Source organism: Anser brachyrhynchus (genome assembly GCF_964034855.1).
Source record: "Anser brachyrhynchus genome assembly, chromosome: 8".
Classification (NCBI taxonomy): Eukaryota; Metazoa; Chordata; class Aves; order Anseriformes; family Anatidae; genus Anser; species Anser brachyrhynchus.
This window is the reverse complement of record NC_137702.1, coordinates 20,873,952-20,899,957: the sequence shown is the minus strand read 5'-3', so window position 1 is coordinate 20,899,957 and position 26,006 is coordinate 20,873,952. Positions and strand designations below refer to the sequence as shown.

Below are 26,006 nucleotides of genomic sequence, written 5' to 3'. Positions count from 1 at the left end.
GGCTTCTCCCCAAGCAAGGGTGATGGCAAAGGGCTGGTGCAGAGTTTGGGATGGGCTGAGCGGGCCCTGGTAGCAGCAAGCTGTGTTGTTCTCAAAAATAACCAGCTGCCAAAACCGTTTGTCACTGCTGCTTTGTGCAAGGTGTGCTGGCACCTCGCGTACCTCGATAGCATCGTGGTTAAGGCTCAAGTTAGCTCTGACAAAGCCTGCACACCATTCACAGTGTAATTAGCACCACAAGTCTAGCTAATTGCTGAGTTTTTCCCCCCCTTCTACCTCTCCCCCTCCTTTCCTCCAGCACAAAATTTCTCTAGTTATCTTGGGTTATCATCATGGTAGACAGCGTGCTAAGCCTGGATGCCCCTTCAGAGGGCTGGTGTCAGGAATAATTACTGCCATAGTAAGCTGATCAGCCTTTCATTATTAGCTGCTGTTGTTGTTACCCGACATTGATTAGTAATTTGTAGCTGCCAGTGCTTTCCCCTGCTCTCAAAGCTGCGTGTTTGCTGGAGCCTCGGCGCTGCTCTGCCAAGGACAAATGAGCATCTCTCCTCTTGCCCCCCCGCCATTTCCCTAGCTGCACTTTGTTTTTTAAACACGATGTTCCTTGCAGGGAGAGCAGCACCAGCCCCATCTGAATGCTGACTTTGCAGCTGAAAATCACCCAGGGTCCCAGTTGGCCACGATGATGGAAGACCCTGCGATGAGCCAACCGGTGGCGGGACGATATTTGTGATTTCAGATTGAGTGCTTCGCAGCGCTGCCCTGAAAGCCCCACCGTCCCCGGCCCTGCCAGATAGAGGCAGCAGCAGAAGCAGAAACACCGCCGTAAATATTAACTGCAGGCTCCAGAGCCCTCCGGGGTGCTTGCAGGTGGCTGCTCACGTGCGTTCCTGTCTGGGCTGGTGAGCAGTGGTGAAGGGAGAGGTGGATGGGGGGGGGGGGGGAAGGAGAAAACACAGCACAGGTCCCGTCCTGGTGTGAGATGTTCAGAGTTGTTTTAATAAAACCATCTAGTAACTTGAAATTGAAAATGCTGGGAAGAGGGGGAGCTTCGTAGCCAGGTTCTGGGCTGGCTGGGGGTCCGTGCTCTGCAAAGCCTCCCCGTTTTGTGTTGCCGGCTCCTCCTGCTCTCCCTGCGGCCGGGTCTGTCTCTTCTGTGTTTTGGCTGTTCCTTGCTCCATGAGCTGCCTGCCATCGCTTGTTTGCCTGATCTGCGAACCAGCTGTGCCTGGCAAAGTAGGGTCAGGGAGCAGCAGAAAGGCTTGCAGGTCCGTGCTGTAGCTGGGAGGGGACTTTGGGAAAGGGATGTTGGGAGGCGAATGTTCTGTGATGTGCATCCCCTTGTGCCAGCATGTGAGCCCTCCACCAGCCACCAGGTAGGGTCCATTCCCAAGTGCCATCCCAGGGGATGCCCTGGTGTTACCCGCGTCCCCCGCATGCAAGCAGGCTGTCTGTGCCCCATGCACGAGCAGGTAATGGGGCTCTGCTCTCCCTCTCCGCAGCGGGATATGGGGGTACCAAGCAGCCTCCTCACCAACTCCAGCGCTTTCCTCCAGCCCTGCTCCCCGGGGACGCGGGCTCGCTGAGGGCAAGCCCCGCTGCAGCTGCGGGGAGGTGGCGTGTGCAGCCATGCCAGCGTATGTAAATGTCTGTCTGACACAGCAGGTATAAATCATGCATGGGCAGCCAGAGACGGCAGGGAATGTGCCTCCTCGAACCCCCGCGCTGACTGGCGTCCTCGCTGTGCCAAGGGGGTGGCAAGGGGCAAAGCTTGATGTCACTTCTTGGCGCTCCACGAGGATGTTATTCAAAGAGACGGTGACCTCTCCTGGCACGCCGAGCGCTGCCGGAGACCTCCAGCCCCGCGTCTGCGGCAAATCGAATGATGTGTTGTGGGAGAGGAGGGCTGGGACTCAGGCATCCATCACGAATCTCACCGCAGAGGAAAGGGAGAAGAAGCTACCAGGAAGCTTCCCCTCCATCAGTCCTCAGAGGCGCCGGGGGCTTTCATCCTGGGGTGTCTTCTTACTCAGCCATTAGCAAGCACTAACCGTGGCTCCATGCACGAGCACAGTAATGGTTGCCTGGTCTGGACCAGCCCTAATTAAGACCGAATAGTGGTTTCTTTATAAAACCCTTGCTCTATTTTTTTTTTACATAGACTCTCGCCTTCCCCACTCAGGTGTTTTTTTTTTCCTACTCTTTAGCAGATTCACCAGTGTAAAAATGTGACATTATTGTGGGACACCCAACCAGACTTTCTTTCTGATCAACGCATTCAGAGGATTTTATTATCTTTTCTTTTCCTCCCCAGACAGCTCAAGCTCCAAGGTAGCTCAGGTAGAAAGCTGCAAACTGCAGAAATTAATCTTTGCTGACAAAGGCTTCCCTACTAAGCGCTGATCTGGATTTGAGGATGTGCCTGAAGTTGCAGACCGTGTGAGAGCAGGGTGCTTCCCAGGTGAGCTTGAAAAGGTGCAGATTGCACCAGGATGCGCACTGCCAGATACAGAGAGGTTGGTGCGAGGTGTGTGCCCACCGTGGGGCACAGTGAAGGCTCTGCAGTCCATTTTCTGGGCATCTCAATGGCTGCTTGGTGGCACGGCCCTTGCTAGAGACTTTGGAGGGTGAGAGCAGAAGCTAAAATGCCAGCCTGCAGAAGAGGGCTGCATCTCACTTGCAGGCTCCTCTGTAGGGCTGAGAGGTTTCTTCAGCTTGGAGGCTACATGCTGTCCTCCAGCCACCTCCTCTGCCCCTCTGGTCTCCTGCAGCCAGGGCTGGGATTCCCAGGACGTTCAGGGTGATCCCTGCAGCACTGAACGTACCAGGGGAGGACACCGTGGGCAGCCCAAAGGGGACATTTGTCTGCTGCCTGAATCATGCTCCTTTCTGGCGGGCCCAACCCTCTCTGTTGGTCAGGGGTCCCAACCACCGCTGTTGCCTCTAGGCCCTGCTGCACCACAGAGGGCAAAGAAGCAGCAGCCAGGAGCTGGGGCTCTTTAAAATGGCGAGTTGAGAGGCCTTGCTGAGAGGAATTACTTATTTTGGTTTCTTATTTTCTTTTTGGGAGGTTGGTAACTGTGGCAATCAGGACTGAGTATCAGTTCGATGAGCCATGCTCCGCAAAAAGTCTGACAGATATTGCCTAGATCCTTAAGACTGTCCTTGAGAGCCCCATGCAGCACAAAAATCATAGTTTGGCTGCAGAATTGCCCGAAGCTGGATATTTACTGACTGAACCTGGCAGCAAAGGGCTCAGAGCACCCACCACCAGCATGGGTGCTGAGCTCCCAAGCGTCACAGCACAGCTCTGAGGCTGAGGCCACCTCTCTGGGACCACACGGTGCCCTCCATCGCAGGAGCTGGGCAGGAGGGGGCTGTGGTACTCGGGGAGCAGCCCAGATCGCCGTGTGAGAGGGGACTCGTGCTAATGAGCAATTAATGTCCAAGCTGCAGCTGATGCTGCTCAAGGAGTGATTTAGCAGTTGCTGGGCCCTCACTCGAGTGGCTGCTGCTGGGGCTGGGCCTGCTAAGTGTTAAATGGGAAGGGGGGCGGTGCTGGCCCTTGTCCTGGTGGCATGGTGGAGGGTGTAGAACTGCTACTGGGCTTTCTCTCTTCCAACTCCTGGGCCACTGGCTTCATCTCTGATGAAAAAGAGCCCTCAGAAAGGATGAGTGTGGCTGGGTAACCCCTGACTGAAGGTGCAAAGAAGCTGGGTGTGAGCGCGGAGGGCTGCACGTGGCTGAGACCTTCGCAGTGTGTGTAACTAGGCCGAGCTCTGCCGTTTGAGAAGCTGTGTGCTAGGAAGCTGAGACATCAGTCTGTGACATGTTGACAGGTTAGGCATGGTCCTTTACTGCCTCTGGGGGTTACTCTGGTTCCACAACCTTAGAGCTGTGGGGAGGTGGCTGACTAGGGCTTAGGTCTGCATTGTGCTCCACAAAATTGTTGGGTTTTGGGGCTGAAATCTCCTGGCTCGAGCTTCCTGGCAGCTGCTAGCCAAGCACACCTGTCCTGCTGATTGCACAGCATTTGTTGTCCTGCAGCTCTCCATAGGACCATATTTGCAGTTGCTTTTTGTCTGATCAGCTGTGAAAGCCTGAGTCTCTCAGCTGGCATCTCCAAAAGCTGTCCTTTCCTCCTGCTCACTGGCTTTTTCTGCATGGACTGCTCAGTGTTGGATTTAATTGGGTTTCCAGATCTTCCGTTCAGACCTGTTTGGTTCCAGATGTTGCCTCCAACCATTGGCTTGGAGACCTGGAAGGTTGGGTGCAGGCCTGGCTTCCTCACTGGGGGGGAGAACTTTCTGACCTGCTTTCCCCCCCTTGCGTGGCTGGGACCTGGGACCCTGCTCTTCCTTCTGAGCCTTAGATAGAGCCATGCAGAGAGCATCCCTGCTCTGGCTGAGCCTCGGTCTGTCCAAGTTCTCCCAAGGAAATAAGACAGCTGAGTATTGAAGTACCCCTTAAAATTCCCTATCTGGTATTAATTGAAATTTCCTGGAGTGTGACACATGGTGCTCTTCTACTCTTATTCCATGCAGGAGCCCGGGGAGGGTGGAAATGCTTCCCAAGTTTTCCCAGGCCCTTCCACAAGCAAGCCAAGAGGGCCTCTAGATGGCAATGTTACTGTTCAGGAGGCCAGGAGCTGCTTTTCAGGCAAGCTGTGCCATTCTTCTCTGCGCCTAGCTTTGGGGAAGCTCTGAGATTTACTCGGAGCTGAAGTGGACAGCTTAACACCCTGCTGCCTCTTATCACTTCCTGAAAGTGGCTGGGATTTTGTGACCTCAGGGGACCAGTGGTTTCAGCAGGCTGGACAATAGTTTTCTGGCTTTCTTTTCTTCCACGTGATAAAGTTGGCTCTGGCTCGATCGCTCCGAGAACTGCTGTCAGTCTGGGAGGTACCAGGTGTTTTGGAGTGATGGGAACGCCATGCTGTGACTGGGAGCTGCTGGCAAAGTGCTTGGCGTTCTTGATGTGCAGCTTGCTTCCCGTATGTGCTCAAGGAGGGCATGCAGGGGTGCTTGAGGAGGGCAGCTCCATTCACTGCAGTCAGCCTGCCTGGAGGGAGCGCGTGTGGAAACAGGGCCTTGCTGTTCAGTGCGAGAAAAGCTGGGAGGTTAGGGAAGGGAAATGTCACTGGAAACAGGACTGTAATTACTTCTTCACACTTAGAGCTGTCACTTGCTACTTCTTTCCTGCACCTAGCTCTGCTCTGCTCAGCGCCTGAGTGATGGGTTGCTGGGATAAATGCCCTCTGCCTTTCCCAGAACTCCTGCCATGATGCTGGATGGAGACCACAGCTTGGAGGCTGTGCCCATGTTCATTATCTCTCCTGGGTGCCAGTGCAACAGGTACTTTATTTGGCCATCACTAGCAAGGGAGGCCTACCAGAAATCTGCTGTCCCTCACTGGCCCCACAGACAGCATTAGATCAACCAAAATCTGTCTTGCCCGCACTACAAATCCTTCTTCAGGGCCCTCCAAAAGCAGGTCTGAGTGACAGGTTGCCCTAGGAGCCAGCTGCCATGTGCTTTTAGCATCTCCCTGATGTCCTTGCAGCTCCCAGGGGTATTGAGCTCACTGGGCTTTTCCTGGCTGTACTTTTTCATGGGCTCAACCCACTTGCAGTCAAAAAGAGGAGAGGAAGATTCATAGAGCTGGGGATGTCTTCCTGCCTCTGAGCGATGTGAAATGCAGCACGTGTAGACTGGGATCCTGTAACCCTTCCCTCTACTGTCCTCCCAGGAGCTGGCAAGAAAATACAGCCCCTCTCTGAAGTCCCTAGCTGGGCAGGGTGGAAAGCAAGCACCGTATTCAACAAAGATCAGACAAGCAGTTCATCCATGTTATGGCTCCTCAGAGTTTTATGAATCCAATTATACCCTCATCTTGGGAGGACTCTGTTTTGTGGACCAGAAATAGAGGCTAGACCAAGATCTTGCTTGGACTTGTAGTCTGGCGTCGTGGTAACAGCTGACCTGGGATCTGTGTCTTCCTCTCTGGCTTTCAGTCATGGTCACCAGCCTGGACTTCAGCTGTTAATGCCTCTGCCTCAAGCCTGCCGTTGTGTGCAAGTGTTTGGAATGTGCTCTGAAAGGGCCTCTCCCTGAGGCTGAGGTGTTGCAATATTTACAGTCAGGGTGTCAGGGGCTGGGTGTAGATACAGGGGAATGAAGTGGCAGCTCCAGGGCTTGTGGTGTGGTTGGAGGGCCTGGGAAGCATTTTCCTGGCCTGTCTCTGCCAGTCCCAGCTCCTCACCTGGGCTGCTTGCTCCCCCAGCGCTGCAGAGAAGCCTGGATCTGGCCCTGGGCAGGGGAATGATACTGTGGTTGGGTGGCGTGGGGGGGATGCAGGGTGCAGTGCGACACCCATCCTGTCCCAGCATCGCAGCAAGAGAAAGCCTTCCTGCCTCCCTCTGCGTCGTTCCCTCTGTGTAAAACAGACTGTGATCCTGTCCTTGCCTTGCTGAATTAACACCAAAGGAGAGAGACTGGCTTCCCCCCGCGAGGATAACAGTAAATGCGGGGCTGGCTTGCTCACACCAGGGCTCTCCAGTCCACCGAGCGCCCTTGAACCCTGGCCTGAAACGAGCCCTGCAGCTGCGGGCTGGGCTTCCTCGCTGCCTCTCCAGGTATTCAAGGCTGTGCTAAGCTATCTCTTGTCTCCAACCCACGCAGAGCTTTTTCAGCTAGTCCTGCACCTGCAGCACTGAAGACGGCTATAGTCATGCTGCAGTGGGCATGGACAATTGATTATAACTGGTCGTAGATTACCTGGAGCAATGCTATTAAATTTAATACAGTTCTCCACTGGCTCTTTGGGCACAGCCTTGGGTTGTGTAACTGACATCTTGTTGCAAAGCATTTTGGGGACATTGCTAGGGGCGTGAGGCAAAGAGATTCAGCTGCAAAGCGGGAGAAGAAGATGAGTTTCTGTTGAGATTTATTTCCTACCCAATAATTGCCCAGAAAAGCTGTGTAAACCTTCTCTGTTTGTGGAACAAATACTGCAAGAGTTACTGCTCTGACCTTTTTTTTCTTTTCCACTGGACAATTGTCTGTGCCCTTGCTATTCAGAAGCCTTGATATGCCGCTGGCAGATTTATGCCTCGTTGAAACCCACCTCTTATTGCCTCTGAGTTGATTGGAAGAAAGGAAACTTGTTTGCTGAAAAATAAACCCACTGCCATGTGCCACGCATGCCAAGTCAGGGGGGAAGTTTAGAAGAGCAATTTGGAGCCCTGACCTCATTTTCTTGTCAGCTGCTCGTTTTCTGTCACTGTGTCACCCGAGAAAGGTGGGTGACTGGCTCCAGGCGGGATCACCGCTGGATTTAGGCAGGAGCAGGGCACCTGACGAGCAGCCCGGGCTGCGATGGAGTGAGCGAGGGCACTGCCAGCCGTGGGCCTGATGCATCTCGAGGGAAGGGCTGTTCAGTGTGAAAATCCTGCCCTGGCTTAACAAAAGCTTGTGGCAAATCCCCATGTGAGCACTCTCGCATTGATTTGGCAGCTGCTAAATTTGGGAATAAATCCACCTTCCTTGGCAGCAATAGTAAATCAGATGAGGCATGTCCAGCAGGGTTTTGGAGTCCGATGCAAAATGCACTTAGTTCGTGTGTGGTTCAGGGTTGGCCCATGCTGAAGAGGAGCTGGCACTGAAGCTCTCTGGAACAAACCTCTGAGTCGAAATCCTGTTCTCGGTGAGATCCCAGCAGTTTTAGTGCTTTTTGGAGGCCTTTGTTGCTCCGTGAACCTCTGGTGGTGAGAAGTGTCCCTCTTACCTCTGTATCAATGCAGACCTGATAAGCCAACAGGGTTTCACAGTAGCCAAAGAGCCTGGAGAGGCTGTAAAAAGGCCACTTAGTCATTGATCCTTCCCTTGCATGCTGCATGAGAGCAGATGCCACAAGCAAAACCAGCCTGGGCTCCTTATCCGCGCTGAGCCACTGCTTGGAGCCTGCGCCCACCTCCGCCTGCGGTGCCAGGGAGCAGCCCTGTCCAAGCAGAGCCGGTTCTGCCTGTAAGTTTTATTCCTTGCAATTTGGGATCTCTGGTAGCTGGTAAATGTCAGCCCTCATTAGGAAATGTATCTCGTGGGTGTGTTTCTCCTTGCGCACAAACCTGTTGGAGGCTGCTGATATTTCGCTGCGTGGCTGAGCAGGGAATCGGGCCCCGCGTGTGTGTGCATGCACTTCCTGCAGGTGACGGGAGAGAGGAGGGTGTGGGTTTTAATCCGTGTGTGGGCAGCTCTGCTGATGCTGTTTGTCAGCTGGGATCCCAGCACAGGGCTCTGCAGCAACAGTCGCGGTTTCTTTTTTGCCTTCTGTCACATTTGGAGGGAGGGAAGATGTAGCTGAGTCTTGCAGTAGTAGGTCAAAACATACTGCAGCACTAAAGATCAGAGCAAAAGCTTTCTTGTACAAACACATGGTTTTATTCATCCTGTTATTTTCTTTATCAAATGCTTACTTGCTTTCACAGAGGAGCTTTCAGCCCCAGGGAAAGTAAGCGTCTCACTGGAAGGGAAGCTGGTGTAGTGGTTAGAGTGGGTCACGGTTGGGGAAGGCAGGAGATCTGGGCTTTATTCCCAGCCCTGTGCTGCCCTGGAGTATGGCTTTGGAAGTGGTCTGCTCAATATCCCTGGCCTCTCATCCTCCAGATCTCCGTCAAGACCTTAGGAGACGAAGAGCAGGAACTGTCGCTGCGTGTGTGTGCAGCACGTAGCGTGATGGCACCCCAGGAGCATCCCTGGCACAGCGAGAGATGCTGGAGATGACAGTTGTGCAACGAACAAGGACTGTTACACCGCACAAGTGCGGCTGCTGCTGGGTGGGGAGCAGGCTGGTTAGGATATAACCTGGTTAGGGTGCTGGAGCAAGCTGGCTTAGCCAGACAAAGCTCTGCTCGGGATTCTTCAGTGCCCAGACGTGCAGACAGCTTATTTTTAAGGTCTCATTTGAAAGATGTCAGCTCCCCCTCCCTACTCTTCCCCAGGCAGCGAGAGCAGAAAACTAAATTTATCTGCATCGGGACAGAGCGAGCTGGAGTAAACCAGCCAGGCACTGCTCCAGATCTGCTGGGGAGAGCAAACAGCACGAGGCTCTGTCTGTCTGTCCGTGGCTCGGGAGGTGCTCGGGGTGCTGCTGATGCTGCAGCGTCAGTGAGAACCGCACAGTTTTTTCCATCCCAGCCCCTGGGTTTCAGAGTTTACTAGACAGTTTGCCTGGCGGGGGTGATGTTTTATCTGCCTTGGCCCCTAGGGTGATTTTATTTAATGTGCGAGGCAAAGCAGTCCCTCTGCTTTGTGAGGGGAAGATAAGGAGCTGCACGCCTTGCCTTGCCTCGCAGGACCCTGGGAGTACCTGTTACTCTGGGACTTCAGAATATCCTGAGAGCAGTGCATAGCAGAGGGCTCGATATTTTCAATTTAGCCTAGCTGTTTTCTGGCTCTGGCCCACGGCTCCCTGTTTTGGGGATGTTGTGGGGGGACACGGGGCGGGTGTTTGAATGGGTGCAAGCTACGCTGGCTGCTGCGTGCCCGAGTTAAAGAGGAGGCTCTTCAGTGCCAGCCCCTGCCTGGGAGACGTGCTGTGTCTGAGGCCGTGGGCAGGTGGGGATGGGGTGGGATCTGTTTTTCCTTTTCACCTCCTCTTAAAACTGGAGCATCCGTCTCTGTCAGGCTGCTCCTAATGAGTTAGTTAAACAGCGTCTCCTTACTGGAAGCTCTTTTCAGTCCAATTAAGATCTTGCAACATGTCAGTTGTGACAATAAAAGTGAATTAAGGCCCATTTCTCCTATTTTTATGATGTTTATTAGAAGATGGGGATGCTCACTTAGAGTACCTAATCGTGGTTATTTATATGGCGGCGGTACCACGAAGGCCCAGGCTCGGGACCGCCGTGCCGGGTGCTGCGCACACCCGCGGAAGGCAGCGGAGCCCGCCCCAGGGGAAGGACTGGCCACGCAGGAGAGGCACCCACGGCAGCTCAGGACTCGCTGCTGCCTGGAGGCACTGCAGGCGTCACCGGAGCCAGCAGATCCCTGGGGATCCTCCGTCACTCAGCAGAGGTTGCTCTGAGCAGCAGGATCATTCCTCTGCCCTCTTGTCCTCGTCGTGGTACCTCTGCCCTCGTTTGCTGCTCTCGGAGTTGCCCGGGAGCATGTGCTGGGGGAGATGGATGGGCAGGCACATCGCACGGTTCCATAAACCTCTTTTCCAGGGGAAGCCAGAGTAAAAGTAAAAAATGAAAGCTTTAAGTCTGGAGTGCAGCTCGACAGGAAGGCTAAATTGTGGCAAGAGGCATATCTGACAGTCCTCCAGGTCCCTTCTGTTTTCGAGGGCCTCTATTCCTCACCCCTAGGCCTTTGTTTGCAGGCAAAGAGGAGAGTGCTTAATTCATCTCTCCTCTCAAGCTGCTCTGATTCAGTAGCTTGGCCAAGACTTAGAGCAAGCTCTGCCAGGGCCTTGGGCTGCTAGTTGGTGTGCTTTCTGACACATCTAAAGGGGCAAAAGAGTAGTGGGGTTTTTTATTATTATTTTATTGCTGTGCAGAACCCAGGCAGGAGGATGCAATATAGGAGGCCTGTAGGAAGGGTCAGCGCACCAGCTTGTTTTCAAGAAGAGTTTGTGCTTCTCAGAGCTGGTTAACTCCATCCTTAACTGATAGGCTTAAAATACCCCACAGCTAGGAGTGGAAACCCAAGAATATGGAGGCCCAGGGACTGAGAAGCAGGCCAGGAAGGAGAAAGCCATGCGTCAAGCTGCCGATTGTCCCCTCGGGTCTGTCCTGTGGAGAGCCAAGACCAGAGACAACCCTGAGCCCCTCTCTCTGCACCTTACTGATGGTGAGGATCTGGGCTCCCCTTGGCCTGATGTTTGGCAAGGTGATGTGGGAGCCGTGTGCCAAGACTTTTGAAGGCAGATGTAGGGAACGACGTTGAGGACAGCGAACCAAATTGTCCTGGGGGTCACTGCAGTCCTATCCGCTGTTTGTGACTGTGCTGGGCGCTGGGCTCTGCCCCTTGCACAGTCTGTAGCGGCCTCCCAGGGGGAGTCAGCAAAGGCTCTCCAGGTCTTCACGGGTTTTTGTAGGCAGCCTCTGTGCTCTGCTTACTGCAGCCAGTCCCATCCCTGAGATGGGGCTCAGCTCAGCTCCAGCCTCATCCTCACGGTCCTGGATGCGGTTCTGCTTCCTCCCACCCTGCGCTGCACAAGCTGCAGGTTTGGGCACGGTCTTTTCTCTAGCCTGTACTTTGGACTTCAGGTGTCTGCCTCCCAGCCTTGTCCTGCCCCTTTGCTGGGACTCCTTGCTTTGTGATGTTGATGCTTCTGAGTGTGGTCCCATCTCAGGATCCGCCCATGAGATTTGTGTGAACATAGGTTTGGGCTGCCCGTGAAGGTCATCGCACGGAGGTCCCATTGGAGTTGAGAACGGGAGAGCCGGGGGAGGCGAGGCTGCAGCAGGAGGTGCTGGCTGGCGCCCCAGCACCCTGGGCTAGCTCATCTTCTCTTTTTTCTGGCTGTGCTGGTGTGTGGGTATCCACGGGTGGATGTCAGCCGGTCGGCACCTCGCTTAGAGCCGCGCGAGCACCGCGCGCCATGGCTCCGTATCCAGCAAACCGCCTTCCTGCCTTACAGCGGGCTGAGCCTCCGTCTGCATGGAAGGGAAAGTGTCACCGCTGCTCTTCTTTCAGTCCCGCAGCTGTTGATGTTTTGAAGTTAAGAAAACATTTAAATGATTTAAAAAAAAAAAAAGCCAGCCTTGCTTTATCAAGGGAGCTTCTAATGAGCAGAAGGGGAGGGGGAGCAGACATGGGAAGGGCAGCAGAGACTAACAGCCTGGCAGAGCACTTGTCATCTTGACAACACAATAAGTTTCAAACTGGGCTCACTCCTGACGCTTGCCTGAAGGTATATTTAACTAGCGCGGGAGATGCTGGAACAGAATTGTGCACCTTTCAGCCCAAGGAAGCCTCAGTGGGGGCTGGCTGGCTTTTGGAAAGGGGGAGATCAGCTCCGTATGGAAAATGCGCATCCTTCCCTCCCAGTCTGTCTGTGTGTAGCCAGACTGAAAGGCTGTGCTCGCAGCTTGGTGAGGGGATGCTAATGAAGCATGAACTGGCTGCGCTCTGTGGCAGCTCCCGTGCTATCTGCCACCAGCTCGCCTGCCTGCCCGCTCCTTTCTTTCCTTCTTTTGGTATTTGCATGTTGTCTGCCTGGCTCTGGATGACTGTGGGCTTCTCTTTGAAGCAGAGGGATTGCAAACAAGCAGGGTGGGGACTGAAATTTTGCTTTCCCTGGGCTAGGCTAAGATGTACGAGGAGGCATCTAGGGGGGATTGACAGGGACACTGGGGCTGACTGCAGACCCCGGCTTATGCAGGTCCAGTGGGGTGCGGAGAAGGGGTCTCTGGGTGGCTCCTAACTCTGCCCAGAAATCCTCTGCCCCTTCCTGGGGGGGTTTGGCTTTCCCCGTCATTTGCTCTGTTGGCTGGGGTGATGCTGTTACATGCTTCTCTCATCTCTGCTCAGGAGGAGAGGCGTTAGCCCTGCGTAGCCCGTGTCCTGTTGGCAGCAGGGGAAGGTGGGCAGAGCTGCCCGGAGGCTGGGAGGCTGTGCTCAGCTACCCCAAACTGCTTCACTCTCTCTGTAGGGTCCTGAGCCCCCAGCCCTGCTCACCCCATTGCTCCCAAAACACGCCTCCCACCTCCCTCATATCCTCCCCAGCTCTCCTTGCTGGAGCAAGCCCGCTCCCCCCAGGTACCCCTGCCCTCCTGCCCCGATGCTCCTCTCCCCGGCTCCTCCCAGCACGGAGCGTTTCAACCAAGTCCTTGTTTGCTTTCTGTCACCAGAGCCAGTGCTGTGGGATTTCAGAAACCTGGATACAGCTGTTTCCCTGAATCCCAAGGTGGTGCCTGAAGACTGCAGGCTTGTGTGCTGTGTACACATTACGTGCGCACAGGGGCGGAAGGCATCCTGTCTGCAAGCTTGCCTGCTGCAAAACAGGCTGTGCAGGCCCAGGAGTGGGATGCGTTGTTCCTTCCTGCTTGCAAGGGTGGTGGTGTGAGGAGGCAAAGGGGGCCGTTCCTGTGTCACCAGAGCTTCAGGGGGTCACGCTGATGTTGGATGCTGCTGAAAATAGACGTGTTTGGTGTCTTCTGTTGACTTCTTGGCACTTCTGAGAAGCCAGCCCCAGACTAGGAGGCAGAAGAATTTGGTACAAGACGGAGGGTGAAGCTTGTTTTGTGTTTGTGCCTGTGCTTGAGAGCTGGACGGATGCCATGGAAAGAAAGGCCAAGAGAAGTGTGGCTGACCCCAGGCAGATACCCGGCAGCCGGAGTCTTCTCAGGCCTTGAGCTTGAGGGTGCAAAGGTGGTGCAAATGCAAAAAGTGCGTTTGTGCTGGCACTGCAGAACAAAGCCAGATGACTAATGCTGAAATGCAGCGTTAGAAACTGTGCTGGGGGCCCTGCCCGTGAGTCCTGCCTGGAAACGGGTGTCTGGTGGTACGGGGAATGGGCTGAGGGTCAGGGATATTAGTCCAGGCTTGTCCCTGGCGGCAGCAGGGTTTTATCTTCCTTTCCAGGTTCATTTTAAGATATGGGAAAATGTTGACGTTCTTCCCACAGGAGAAATTTGCTGAGGTCCTTGGCTGGTACAGATCAATCAAGCTGTAACTCAGAAAGCACCCTTTGGGGACGCAGCTTCGATAGGAGCCTTCCCTCTGAAGTTTGATGCAATTTCCTTTTCTTCCAGCCACATATTTGCCCCTTTCTATCATGAAAATAAAAGCTGAGACAAAACCTGATGCAGCCCAGGAGCTGGTTCCCACCTCCCTTGTCCCAGCCCTCATGCCCTCCATCAGAAAACCACGAGTCATCACCTCTTGGCTCCACCAGTCTTGCAATTTTTTTCTCCTCCTCATCCCTCTCCACCCCACCCCAGGTGGGGTGAAGAAGCGAGAAAGCAAATAGGAATAAATACCTCCAGCCATAAAAGTGAAATAAATCAATACCTCTTCTCTGAAGCCAGAGATGCTTAATAGGCAAGGATCACTGCCAGATTGTAAAAAATGTGTTTAGTGTGCGGCTGGGGCAAGTTTAACCCTTGGACATAAACAGCTGAGCAGCTTCTCTCACCTCTGAATTAAATAACTTTAACTGCAGAGGGGTATGATTAATAGGGGTGCCTCTCGATGGGATGCACCAGGTATTTTGTGCCTGTGCATCATCTGGGCAATTGCCTGGGAGGGAGTTGTTGTTGCCAGCTCCCTTCTGCGTGCACAGTGGTGCTTTTTTTCATGAAGGCACAGCTCTGTTTGCTGGTAAGGTAGCTCCTGGGCACTGTGCTGAGCTGGTGGGACTTCAGCTGCCCTTCCCGAACATTAAGGACTTTTCCAGATCACCTCCCGCCTTTCTGTCGTGGGAATGCAGAGGAGCAAAGGGGAGTGAGGCGACCTTGTCTAAACAAACTTGGAGGTGTCCATGCTGGGGAAGAGCTGAGGGAAGTTCGTGTCCCCAGTGTCCTGGGCTTTCTGAGCACACAGATGAGGACGCATGAGTGTCACCATGCCAAGGGGGTGAGAAGAACTGTCCCAGAGGGATAATCCCTTCTGGGGGATATGGGAAACTAAGTCTCTTATTTTCAGGGTTGCTCCAAGGTTCTGCTCTGGATAGGGTTTGGTTATCCTGCCCAGCTCTCAGCATGTGCTTCATCTTTTTGCCTGGCCAACAGAGCTAGAAGACAGTAAATCTCCTGCCTCTCAAAGCTGTCATGAGGGTGGGCTGGGTCTCCAGTCCCAGTCTTTAGATTTATCGTTTTGTTTTTCTTCAATCTTTTTTTTTCTTTCCAGGGAAATTTGTCCTAGGACCTCCATAGCTTTCTGGTCACTTAGAGTCATGGAATCATTTAGGTTGGAAAAGACCTCTAAGTTCATCTAGTCCAACCTTTAACCTAATGAGTCCAACCTTTAACCTAGCTAACTTGTTTTCCCCGGTGAGTATGAGGCACCAGGATGATGAGCTGCGGCCGAGGCTGGAGCAGATGGAGTTGTAGGAAGCCCCAGTGAGGTATCTGTGGTAGGCTGGGAGACATGGCAGCACCGTCATTAGCTGGTTTGGCGAGACCCCATCAGGAGCAGTGAGGATGCTCTGGTCACCTTTTCTGAAGTCAAAAGGGAGCAGGTTTGTAGGAGACCAGAAAGAAATTCAGGGGCACGAAGATCAGACACTTAGAGTTTGGCTTCACAAAAGCAAGGCTGAGAGGTAATGTGCTGCGTGTGTGTTGGGGCAGGAACTGTTGGCAGGGGGAAGACGTGCTTAGATTAAGCAGCTGCTAGCACACAGACAGCTGGTTACGTGCTGACAGTGAACCTGGCGGCGAGCTGAAGGCTCCTGCATGTCAGAGCAGAAAGGCGCTGGTCACAGAGCTGGGAAGCACGTCCCTGTTCTTTAAGGTGAAGCTGAGCTGGAGTCATTATGTGATGGGACTCCAGCACTGCTCAGAGGTTGGATGCAGGGATGTGGGGCTTCTTGCTTGTCTTGTTTATGACAGTCCGCGTGCCTTTTGTGGGTCTGGGAGCTCAAAAGTAGCCAGGATGTTTCAGGAGAGGACTGGGTCACTTTCCTGCAAAGCCTTCCTGCCCCTCTGTTAGTTGTTTGTTCTCCTGGCACACGCTTGCTCTTGATTAAGTGCTGCCTGGCATGCGAATGTTTTCCTGAACTGTGGCAGAAGTGTTTTGCTGCAAAGATCCCTGTGATGGAAGTTAACTTTGTACTGAAGAGCAGCAGTGCCAGCGGCATCTGGCACAGCTCTTACAAAGCCAGCTGGTTCCGTGCTAGAGGAAGGTAGGCTGCACTGGGAAGGGTGGTTCTGGAAGCACTTGTATAGGTTTTGATTTTTTCTCCTGCTTAGAGGAAATTAAATCTTGCTAACATGCCTGTGACAAGCAGAGGTCATGGGAATTATTGAAGTAGCAAAGGAAAAACTCAAACATCCTCACTATATGAAGGACATTGAGGCCCTGGAGCGTGTTCAGAGAAGGGCTACGAAGCTGGTGAAGGGCCTGGAACACAAGTCCTGTGAGGAGCAGCTGAGGGAACTGGGGTTGTTTGGTCTGGAGAAGAGGAGGCTCAGGGAGACCTTATTGCTCTCTACAGCTCCCTGAAAGGAAGGTGTGGGGAGCTGGGGGTCGGCCTCTTCTCACAGGTAACTAGTGATAGGACTAGAGGGAACGGCCTCAAGTTGTGCCAGGGGAGGTTCAGGTTGGAAATGAGGAGACATTTCTTCTCAGAAAGAGCAGTCAGGCATTGGGACGGGTTGCCCAGGGAGGTGGTGGAGTTACCGTCCCTGGGGGTGCTGAAGGAGTGGTTGGACGTGGTGCTTGGGGACATGGTTTAGTGGGTGACATTGGTTATAAAATGATGGTTAGACCAGGTGGTCTTGGAAGGCTTTTCCAACCTTAATGACTCTATGAAAAGGCTATTCTGAATGAGCATGATTTTGGTCTCTCCCTGTGGAGCACATTGATCTTCATTGGGACAGGACAAAGAGATTGAGGTTGTGGTTGGTATAAAATGGGCTGGATCTGTCCCATCAGTTGTGCAAGCCCTTCTTTATGGGCAGGAAGGGAGGTTTGGTCTTAAACCAAAAAAAAGGCCCTTTACTTGCTGTTGACACTCTGCCTCTACCTCTGTTGTCCATCAACACTTAGCTTGATAGGCGGCTCCCTCCCCTCTGCCAGCCTCCTGATGTTTGAGTTTGGACCTGAAAGGCCTTCTAGTTAGAGCAGGAAGAATCCCTGGAAGTTCCCCCTGCTTAAATCTCCCTCATGTTCTCAACCTCCTGGCTTCCTCAAGCAGGTGGGAAGGATGGATAGTATTGCCTGACCAAGGTCTGTAAGAGACTACCGCCTTCAGGAGCCCGGTCCTTTGGGCGAGTCATCGTGCTGTGAACATCAAACGTCATCTGCATGGCCATGTGTGCATCATTCCATCCCCATGCCTTCCTCCACCTGCAGACTTGGGAGAAAACACACTTTGTGGTGCCCAGTGAGCTGTCTGTGGAAATTGAGCTGTGGAAGAGCTAGTAAATTGCTTTTGTGCCCCAGGCAAGCCAATTGCTCCCCGTACGGTAATCAATCCACCCGAGAGCTCCCCCAGCTGAGGGTGGTGGCCCTGGCTTTATGGAGTGAGCAGCGTTTCCCCTGTAATGCCCGCGGCCCCCCTCCAACCGGCAGCACGCGATGGCTCACCCATGGGATGGAGTGTGTGCGTGCGTGCGTTTAAAGGTGGCGAAATGCTTCGTGGCAGAAAGCTCCGGCTGTTCCGCGTGCCAGCAGGAGAGCTCCCAGCACTTCAGTTTCCTTGGCATAAAATCATAGTGGCAGGTAAATCCCGGAGAAATAAAATGAACCCGATGAAATTAACCAAGGACCACGTGCAGGAGGTGGGGAACCTTTTCACTGTGTTTAGCCCTCTCTTGTGGCTACCACATCATTGCAGGTAATTTTTCAGCGTGCTGCAGTTCAAAGCAGCAAGCAGTCCTTGTTGATTAATGCTAATGAGGGAGAGAGGCCAGTTCTCTGATGGTCTGTCTAGAAGTGCCCCATTAGTGCTGTGTTTCCTGAAGTGGTAAGAAAAGGCACTAGCTGTTTGTTCTGGGCTTTTCGGGGTGCCCATTTGCTTGCTTCTTGGAATTCCTGGCGCCGTGTCTGAAGGCACGAAGGGGCTGGGAGAAGGATGCTCCCAGATGTCAGCCAGCTCCCTGGGGCAGCCGGTGGGGCCGGAGCATCACCTGTGTGTCTGCTTTGGGGTGGGGGAGGCTGGGAAGAGCTGCAGAGAGGGATTGGGGCTGGGCAGGTAGAGAAAGACTTAGTTTCCTTCAGCATTTGAGGGTGGATTAAGCAGAGCATTCCTTGTTAGCTAATTGAAACAGTCAAAATGTCAAATGAGGCATTTCAATAATAGTAATGTTAGGAGCTTTACATTTTTATTTCTCTCCCTCTCTCTTTTGTATTGCGCCTTCGAGACATGGAGATGTAAGTCCCTGCCTCTACAAAAACCCTCTTAAAGAGGGGCTTCGGGGGGATGGGGGCAAGGACAGAAGCAGTTTTAATCCCCTCCAATTCCGGCATTATTGTATTTCAGCAAATATTTTGCAAAAGGATTTTCAAGCTGAACTTCAAACAGGCGAATGCCTCACTCCAGTGACTCGGGGAGCTTTGCAAATTTAGAAAAGAAAATGAAGATTGTTTTAGCTGACATTTAAACCTCTTCTCTTCCTTTCCCAGCCTGTCAGGAAGCTTCATACACTTTGGGTCAGACGCTCTTTCCCTGAAGAAGAGAAAGATATTTATAGCCGGGTAGGACCGTAGCGGGGAAATCTCCAGGCTGCAATACCTGTCAGATAAGGTTACTTATGGGCCCCGTTGTAACAGCCCACGTGGAGTCTGCTGCAAGGAAGAAGGAAGGTGAGGGGCCTGGGACACCCAGGTTATCTGGCCTAGGCCCTTGGGGTGGAGGTGAACTTGGCTGGAGCATGGTATTTTCTGGGGGAAAAAAATCCACCATTTTCTATATGGCTTACTGCGCTTTTTGCCCTTCTGAAATTTGAGGGAAGTGATACAGAGATCTTCAAGCGTGGTGTGGATCATTCCTGCCACTGTGGGAGGCGGGGAGGTGATTAACTAGAGGTGAGGTGCTGAATCCCCAGAAAAGCAGCACCTCACGCCCTGGCTCGCTCGCCCTGTGCGGTTAGGAGCTCTGGGGGCTGACGGAGCACCTGGCTCCGGCTCTGCGTTTCTCCTTGCTCCCCCTCAGCCAGGGCTGATGCCAGGCCAGGGATGCGGAGCAGCGAGCAGCTGTCTGGGCTGTGGTTGGAGCAGGTTACTGCCTGGGATTAGAGTGATTAAGGTTTCTTAAGGTAAAGACAGCTTGCAAAGAAAAAGCAGCGTGTCTGGGGACAGCAGAGCTCTGCCGCAACCTGCTCTTCCCCCCGGTTTGTTCTGCACAAAGAGTTCTGGCTTACGGCAGACCAGAAGGAGGGTGAGGGGCTGGGTGGCTCTGCTGCAGCCTTCGGGGAGCTCACCGTGTCAGGGGCTGGACCAGCAAACGTGGCTGTGGTGGCCTTTGGTCCGGTGGGGCCGCGCAGGGCCTTGGTGTAAGCAGTGCTGCAGGCCGGGCCCAGGGGCTTGCTCTCAGGCACCAAGCGCGGTGCCGACGAGGCTCTGGTGAGGCACCGGGTGGCTGGATGCTGAGGGTCGGTGCCAGCCAAATGCAGCTGTGGGGCTGTGCTTCCTGTGCTGTGAAAACCTCTGGGTTTAAACGGCCTGGGAGCATGTCCCAGCTGTAGGCATAGGCCCATCCCTTCTCTGTTTAGTCAGCATGGGCCTGTCTTTTTCTCTATTTCCAGGTGTTCCCCAAGTTTTTAAAGGAAAGAAATCTGGGTGTAAAGTCTTGAAGGAACTGTAATGTGGTGTGGCCAAAGCCCTGACTTCCCCATCACAGTGTGGGGATCCCCATTCTCCAAGGGGTGGGGATATAGCTACTGCTCGGAGCAGCACGGGGTGCTTTTCCTTCAGGAAGACTCTCCGGGGTGAAGGAATAACAAACCCTCTTACAGACCACCTCCCCCAGAGGTGACATCCAGGCACCACGGAGGTGGCAGGGGACCCTCAGCTGGTGCTCTTCTTCTGGGCTCGGTGCTGGATGATGCTCAGGAGGGCACCAGGCATGTGGGTGCTGTGTCTACTCCTTTCTGGGACCCTCCTCAGCAGCATGGCCCTGGAGCCGAGCTGGCCAGGTTCTCACCATCCCCACGAAGGAAAGCAACAAATCTTGTACGTGGATACCTCTCCACTGTGGTTTTCTTGCCATCTGCCCACCCTGGTGGACGTTAACAAGCTAGTAGATCGAGACCTGCTGTGCTGTGATACAAAAATTTATTTTTAGGACGTTGATATTTAAAATGATCTGTTATAATTTCATGCTTAAATAACACTAAATAATGTTCCCTGTTTGCACAGCGTAATTGGAAGAGGCGAATAAACCAAACAAACCAGCTATGACTGAGCTTCCCTAGTATTTTCAAACTGAAACAAACAGTAAAAAACAAGGGCTTGGCCAAGTTAACACTTCGGGGGTATTTTCTAGCTCGCATTCCACTTTTTCATTTTCACAGGCCAAGAAATGCAAGAGCTTTGAAGAGCTAGTGGCTTTTTGCCAAAGAAAGCTCAGTTGGTCTTCGACTGAAAAAAAAAGAAAAAATTAAAAGTGAACTTATTGTATGTGTTTTGTTTTTTTTTAGGAACTGGCAGGGCTAATGACTCCAGTAGTGCCGTGGGATTTTATGTGAGTGCAGAAAAGACTTAGAAACTATTCAGCAAGTTCATTTAGGCTCCTTTCATGCTTCTCAAATCTTGAGGCTGCTTTATTGCTGCTTTATGTCAATTTGACACTGCTTGATTTCACTGTCGTTCTTGATTTTACTGTGATGGCACTGCAGTGTTTGGTGCTGAGTTGGTCCCACACCAATCACATCTGTAACATCTCATGTTATCTGTGTGGGATTTCAGGTGATTGAATTAAAGCTTCAGATGGCCCTATTTGGGGATAGGAAGTTCCGGCTGAGCTGACGTTACCTATGTGCAAAATCACAGGCGCATCATGTAAGCGAAGAGGTGTTGTGATTTGTCATGAATGTGGTGTTTCCTTCTGGAAAATTGCCACGGGAAACTGAATGTAGCCTGGGCTCTTTAAGCCTCTGCACATCAACTAATCAATGCATCTTTAGCTGGAAGGATCCCTCCCACTAAAAGCGTGAGAGGGACTTTTCCCTCCATGTCTGTGTGCTTACATCGCCCCATGGAGCAATGTCTCTCTGGGCTGCAAAGCTGTTGGTGCTCTGCCTTTCCCTGCTGAGACCTGCCTTCCTTCTCCTCTTGCCCCCGGATTCCAAGGCAGGGGCCAGCCCACGGGGGGCACAGCAGGGTGTAAATGCCATGGCCATCTCCCCTCACCAATTCCTGCTCGTGCAGACCTCCTTCCTGCCACCGGTGTTGCTTCTGTCTCCACATCTGTGCTTTCCCCAGCCTCATCCTCCTGCGCTACCCCGAGTCTCCCCTTAGCATCCTAATGTCGTGCTCTCTGCTTCCCCATCCCTCCGGTGCCCCGACCTCCCTGTGTCCCGCCTGCCCTGGGCAGCTGGCTGCCCACCAGCCCTTCCCCTTCTTCCCTCTTAAGCCCTTCTCCATCTTCCTATCCCTCCGCTCCCACACCCCGCCGCTCTGCACAAGCCTCGGCTCTGTTTGTGCCCACATTAGCATTTCTGCTGACTGCAAGGATTGGTTTAATTTCATGGGTGTCATTTCCTTCAAGAAATCTCTCTCTGAGCAGCAGCCCGACGAATGCCTGATAAAACATATTTTCCTACGGTAATGATTTTATGGACCCATAAGTCATGAATTTATTATGATCTCAGCCCCTGCTGCTGATTGCTGTAAAATGCAAAGTAATTAACAGCAAGCGGTAGCAGCTATTCCCACCTGGTAGCGTGTTCTTGGGTACGCTGATGGGTTTGATTAAAGTAATGGCTAAAGTGTACAGCCCGGCTGTAAAATATTAGCATGATTAATGCAGTATCCTAAATAAGAAACAAAACTAATGGGCATGGTTTAAAGAATTAAAAAATATATATATATATATTCCTCTCCCTCCCTCAAGCTATTGTTCTGGCTCATTTATGCTTTCTTTTCTGTTAAATAATGTATGGGCTTCAGGGCCAGGGGGCAGGCTAGAGATGCATATTGCAGTTTCATAACATCTTAAGTGCTTGTGTTAATTTTTCACTCCTCCCTTCTCTTTCCCCTCAACCTGCCATCTCCCATTGGATAGGGGAGAAAGATAATCAAGTTTTCTGGTCTTGGCTTCAAGTCAGATGTGATTTGATTTGGATTGCATAGAGCCTGAGGAAGTGGCTCAGAGGCAACTTGGAGAGTTGGACTTGGTTTCTGGCCTCGCAGAAGAAAAATCCTCAAACCGTGCTCACAGTTCCATGGCTGGGGGTGATCTCCGTTCTGTGTCAGGAGCCTGGAGCCCGTAAGTTTTTCACACATGAACAATAACCACGTGGCTATCCACAAGCTGCAGTGCTTCCACTGAGAAAACAGTACTTTTTCTTTTTTTTCTTTTCTTTCTTGAACAGCTTAGAAGCCAAGCAATGGCTGGGTTTAAGTTATTTAAAAACAAAAAACAACAAACAACAAACAAACAAACAAAAACAAAACAACAACTAAAATAAGGCTTGGAATACAATAACTCATGTCAGATTTCTTTTTCTCTTCACCCCCTGCCAAAAGCATGGTATGTTTGATTTCTAATATATGGCATTTTTCAGTAAAAAAAGATCAGAAACTACTTGGTTTGGAGGGTGAGAATAAGTAAAAAAAAAAAAAAAAAAAATTTTTCATGTCAAACAGAAAAAAATTATTTGGAAATGAAGAAAATACTTGTTTTCAAAAAAAAAAAGGGTTTAGTGACCTACACGTTTTGATCAGCTCTTCTCTTTCAATTTCTGAAGATGCATACAAGATGCCATGTAATTCTCTCTGATCTGCCTCTAACTTTTCAGTTGTATTGATCTGCTCTAGTTTATGAAGGTACCGACTATTGGAAAGAAGAGTTTATAAATAACTACAGAGAAACAGGCTTCCATATCACAAGAGTTCCAGCAGGGCTGCTTTTGTTTATCGCACAACACACATTTTTGGAACTTCTCTTAACCGGGAGATTGCAAGGGAGCTCAGTGTGCCAGTGTCACTGAGAATTGTTGGGTTGTATTGTACTGTGCAAATGGTGTTTTCTCCCCCTTGGGACGGAGAGGTTTCTGTGTTTGTTTTTGTAGATAAGATATAAACTCCGTAGTGGTTCTGCTAGTAAATACAAGCAGCCTGAAGCTCCGGAATATGTCTTGTTGGTCCCTCCAGTAATTTGACAAAGTATCCTTCCAGCAACCTCCTAAAAGTACAACATGAAAAATGTTGTTGAGCCCTCAGTATCTGGAACAGTTGTGGCAAGGGGGTGCTGGGCTGTGCAAATAGCTGTGCGTGGTGGCCAGCTCTCTGCCAGTGCTGGTGTGTGTTTTGGATGTCTCACCCGTGTTCTGTGGTGGTCAAAACCAGCAGTAGACATAAGCGTTACCAGGAGAGAGCGACTGCCACCGCTGGGGTTGTCATCATCCATTTTGGAAGGATATAGGAAATGTCAAAAAAGAGAGAGATTGTGATCAAAGGTATGGGGGAGCTTCTGAGTGAGGAGAGATTAAGCAGATTGGGATGTGTCAGCTTAGAAAAGAGGCAGTTAGGAGAGGGGTATGATCAAGACATCATGTAGTCCGGAGTGGAGTAGAAGAGGCGGCAGAGATGATTGTTTGCCATGTCTTGCGGTTCAAGAGGGTTACCCAGTGAACTCATTAAGCAGAAGGTTTAAAGCAAATGAAGGGAAGTACATTTTCCTGAAGTGCATAATTACATATGTAATTCATCACTGTGGGCTGCTGGGGAGTCCGAGAGGGTAGTATAGATGTGAAGTGGGACTAGGTTGTTGTGGAAGGCAGATCCCAGGGGGTCACAGAGCATAACCAAAGGGTTTGCAACAAGAAGAGGGCCATAAATGTTCCATCACTCATTTGCTTCCTCCCTCCTCCCCTCTGCAAGGCTGTGGCCATGTTTCTTCTGCCCACAGCATCCTCTGTTGTGAAGCAGGGGCTCGGGGGCTGAGCCCTGGAGGACATAGCTGCTGAGGTCTCACTGACGGCACTTTCTATCCTCAGGGTCAGACGTTTGCAGAGTCTTCTCCCACAGCGTGTGGCCTTGTGCAGTGGCTGAGGAAGCACAGGGATAGAGGGGTGTGATGCTGGTGGGTTACATCATGGTCCTGACCAGAAACATCTGGGCTCGGTGGGGCAGCGGACACCACATGGGGCTGAAGCCTGGCAGTGGGCTTGAGAGGTAAGAGCCAAATTGTGAATTTCAGCCCACCTATGGGACTCGATGGTACCACAGCAAACACCTGAGCGGGAGGATGGCGCGTGGTGGCTGGGCAGGAGAAGGCAGATCCTTTCCATTTCTCATTTAGGTACTGCTGGAGTTGGTTTCTGCAGGCAGGCAGCACGGCTGCAGGGTCATATTTGGAAGGCTTTCTCAGCAGTGTGCACATGTTAATGATGTTTGAGGAGTAGTTTCTGTGGGAGATCTGGGAGCCAGGCAGCTCTGCAAATCAGCCCATTAGTATTTTTAAAAGAAAGCCTCCATCCTGTAGGAACTACTGCGGCCTCTGGAGATGTGCCAGAACTGTATCCCAGATTGCACTGCATTCACTTCTCCTATTAGATCTTTCCCTCTCTCCTTTCATCCACCCCTTTTCCTTCCCTCCTGGATAGAGCTTTCTATTGCTATTCTATCCAAAACACACCCTAGCTATTGCTTTTCTTGCCTCTCTTGCCTGGAAGTTTGCACAAGGATAGGTTGTCGTTTTTTTCCCCCTTCTCCTTTTGGAGCTAATCACCCTGGTGAAATTGAGCTGTAATGCAGTTGGCAGTGGTCAGATTGAGCTGAACGTCTGTGCTCCAGCACATACCCAGATTCTTGCATCAATAAAAATGAACACAGACAGCCGCAAAGCAAAAGGGATATCACTCGGCCTTGTTTAAAACACACTCACACGAAAGCATAAGCAACCCGAACAAAAGGTCCCTGTCTCCTCTTTTGAGGCAGGTGAAAGAAGAAGTTATTGGACTTGATGTACATGGTGAGAGGGGGAGACTGTCTCCCCACCTCCTCCCCCTGCCATCCGCAGCTGTGCAGCAGGTAAAGAGGAGATTGCCTTTGGTGGGGAGGATTTATAGGTACCGTGAGTCAGTCAGAGTGTCAGGGTAAATCAAGCCTGACGTTTTTAACATCTTCCCCACACAAAGGGGGGCAAGGGGGAATGGAGGAAGCAATTGTAATTTTATGTCTATATCCTGCTCGGCTAATCAAGGTGAGCAAGAGACATGCCAGCCAGAGGAGATTTTCCTCTTGTTAGCTTGATCGTTTCGTGGCTTTGGCTCTTCCCTTCCTTTCCTGGACTACCAAAGCAATCTCTTCTGGGGGGAGGAAGGACCCAGCTGATCAGTGCTGGAGGCTGTAGGCAAATAGTTACCTTTCCCAGGGCCTGTCTCCTGCAATATGTCTTGATTCAGGTAAATGCAAATGCATGGAGAAGGACCTTTTGGCAGAGGTTTGGGTACCTTTGGCCCTCTCCCGTCTCCTCATTCCTGTTCAGAGCCCCGGCTGACCCCAAACCCTGAGATGGCAGTGCTGTGGTGTGCAGCATCCTCTGCTGGTCCTCCTTCATCCGTGTCTCTCAGGAGCATCCTGCTCAGGCTGGACGTACAGGTGAGCTGTGGAAGGAAGGGATATCTGCATCAAAAGGGGAAGATAATTCCAGAGGATTTCCAGCAGCAGCATGGCTTACAGAGTCATGCATGGTATTTGTCTTGTCTTGCCTCAAGCTCCTGCTGCTGTAAATCCTCCTGGTGCCTTGTGCCATGCTCCCAGCACAGGCAGCCTCCCCGTGGGGTGCTGGGTGGGTTCTGGTGTGTGAGGAGATAAAGGGAGGCAGAGTAAATACATAAGCAGGTCCTCCTTCTTCCCAAGCCAGAGTGAGGATGCCTTGACCGTGGAGGTGTCTGCTGTGGGTGGGAAGAGGGAGCAGGATGAGCCCCGGCCGTGCAGTGCTGAGCTGGAGCTGCTGAGCAGCGCTGAAAGCCGCGCGCTGGGTCTGTGTGCGGTACGGGCAGGGCAGCAGCATTGAAATTCCTCGCGTGCACACAAGTGGGCTAAGCCATCAGCAGAGGGCAGGGAGCCTCTGAGCTCTGTGGGCTTGTGCTGATTTACACCAGCTGGGGAACTGGGCCAAATCTGTCTCTTTCGATGAATGATCATTCAATTTTTCTCTCTGCT

At 52.1% G+C, this 26,006-nt stretch overlaps 1 long non-coding RNA gene across 1 annotated transcript in view; it reads left to right on the top strand.

Moving 5' to 3' along the window:
- The first annotated feature begins 3,571 nt into the window (after window positions 1-3,571).
- The window catches only part of LOC308198692, a 63,216-nt gene continuing 40,781 nt past the window's right edge, over window positions 3,572-26,006 (top strand). The window contains exons 1-8 of the long non-coding RNA XR_013954109.1: window positions 3,572-3,842; window positions 18,297-18,476; window positions 20,312-20,355; window positions 20,580-20,672; window positions 21,898-22,101; window positions 23,834-24,011; window positions 24,773-24,869; window positions 25,244-25,439. This is a non-coding gene — a long non-coding RNA (uncharacterized lncRNA). The remainder of the gene's footprint in view (window positions 3,843-18,296; window positions 18,477-20,311; window positions 20,356-20,579; window positions 20,673-21,897; window positions 22,102-23,833; window positions 24,012-24,772; window positions 24,870-25,243; window positions 25,440-26,006) is intronic.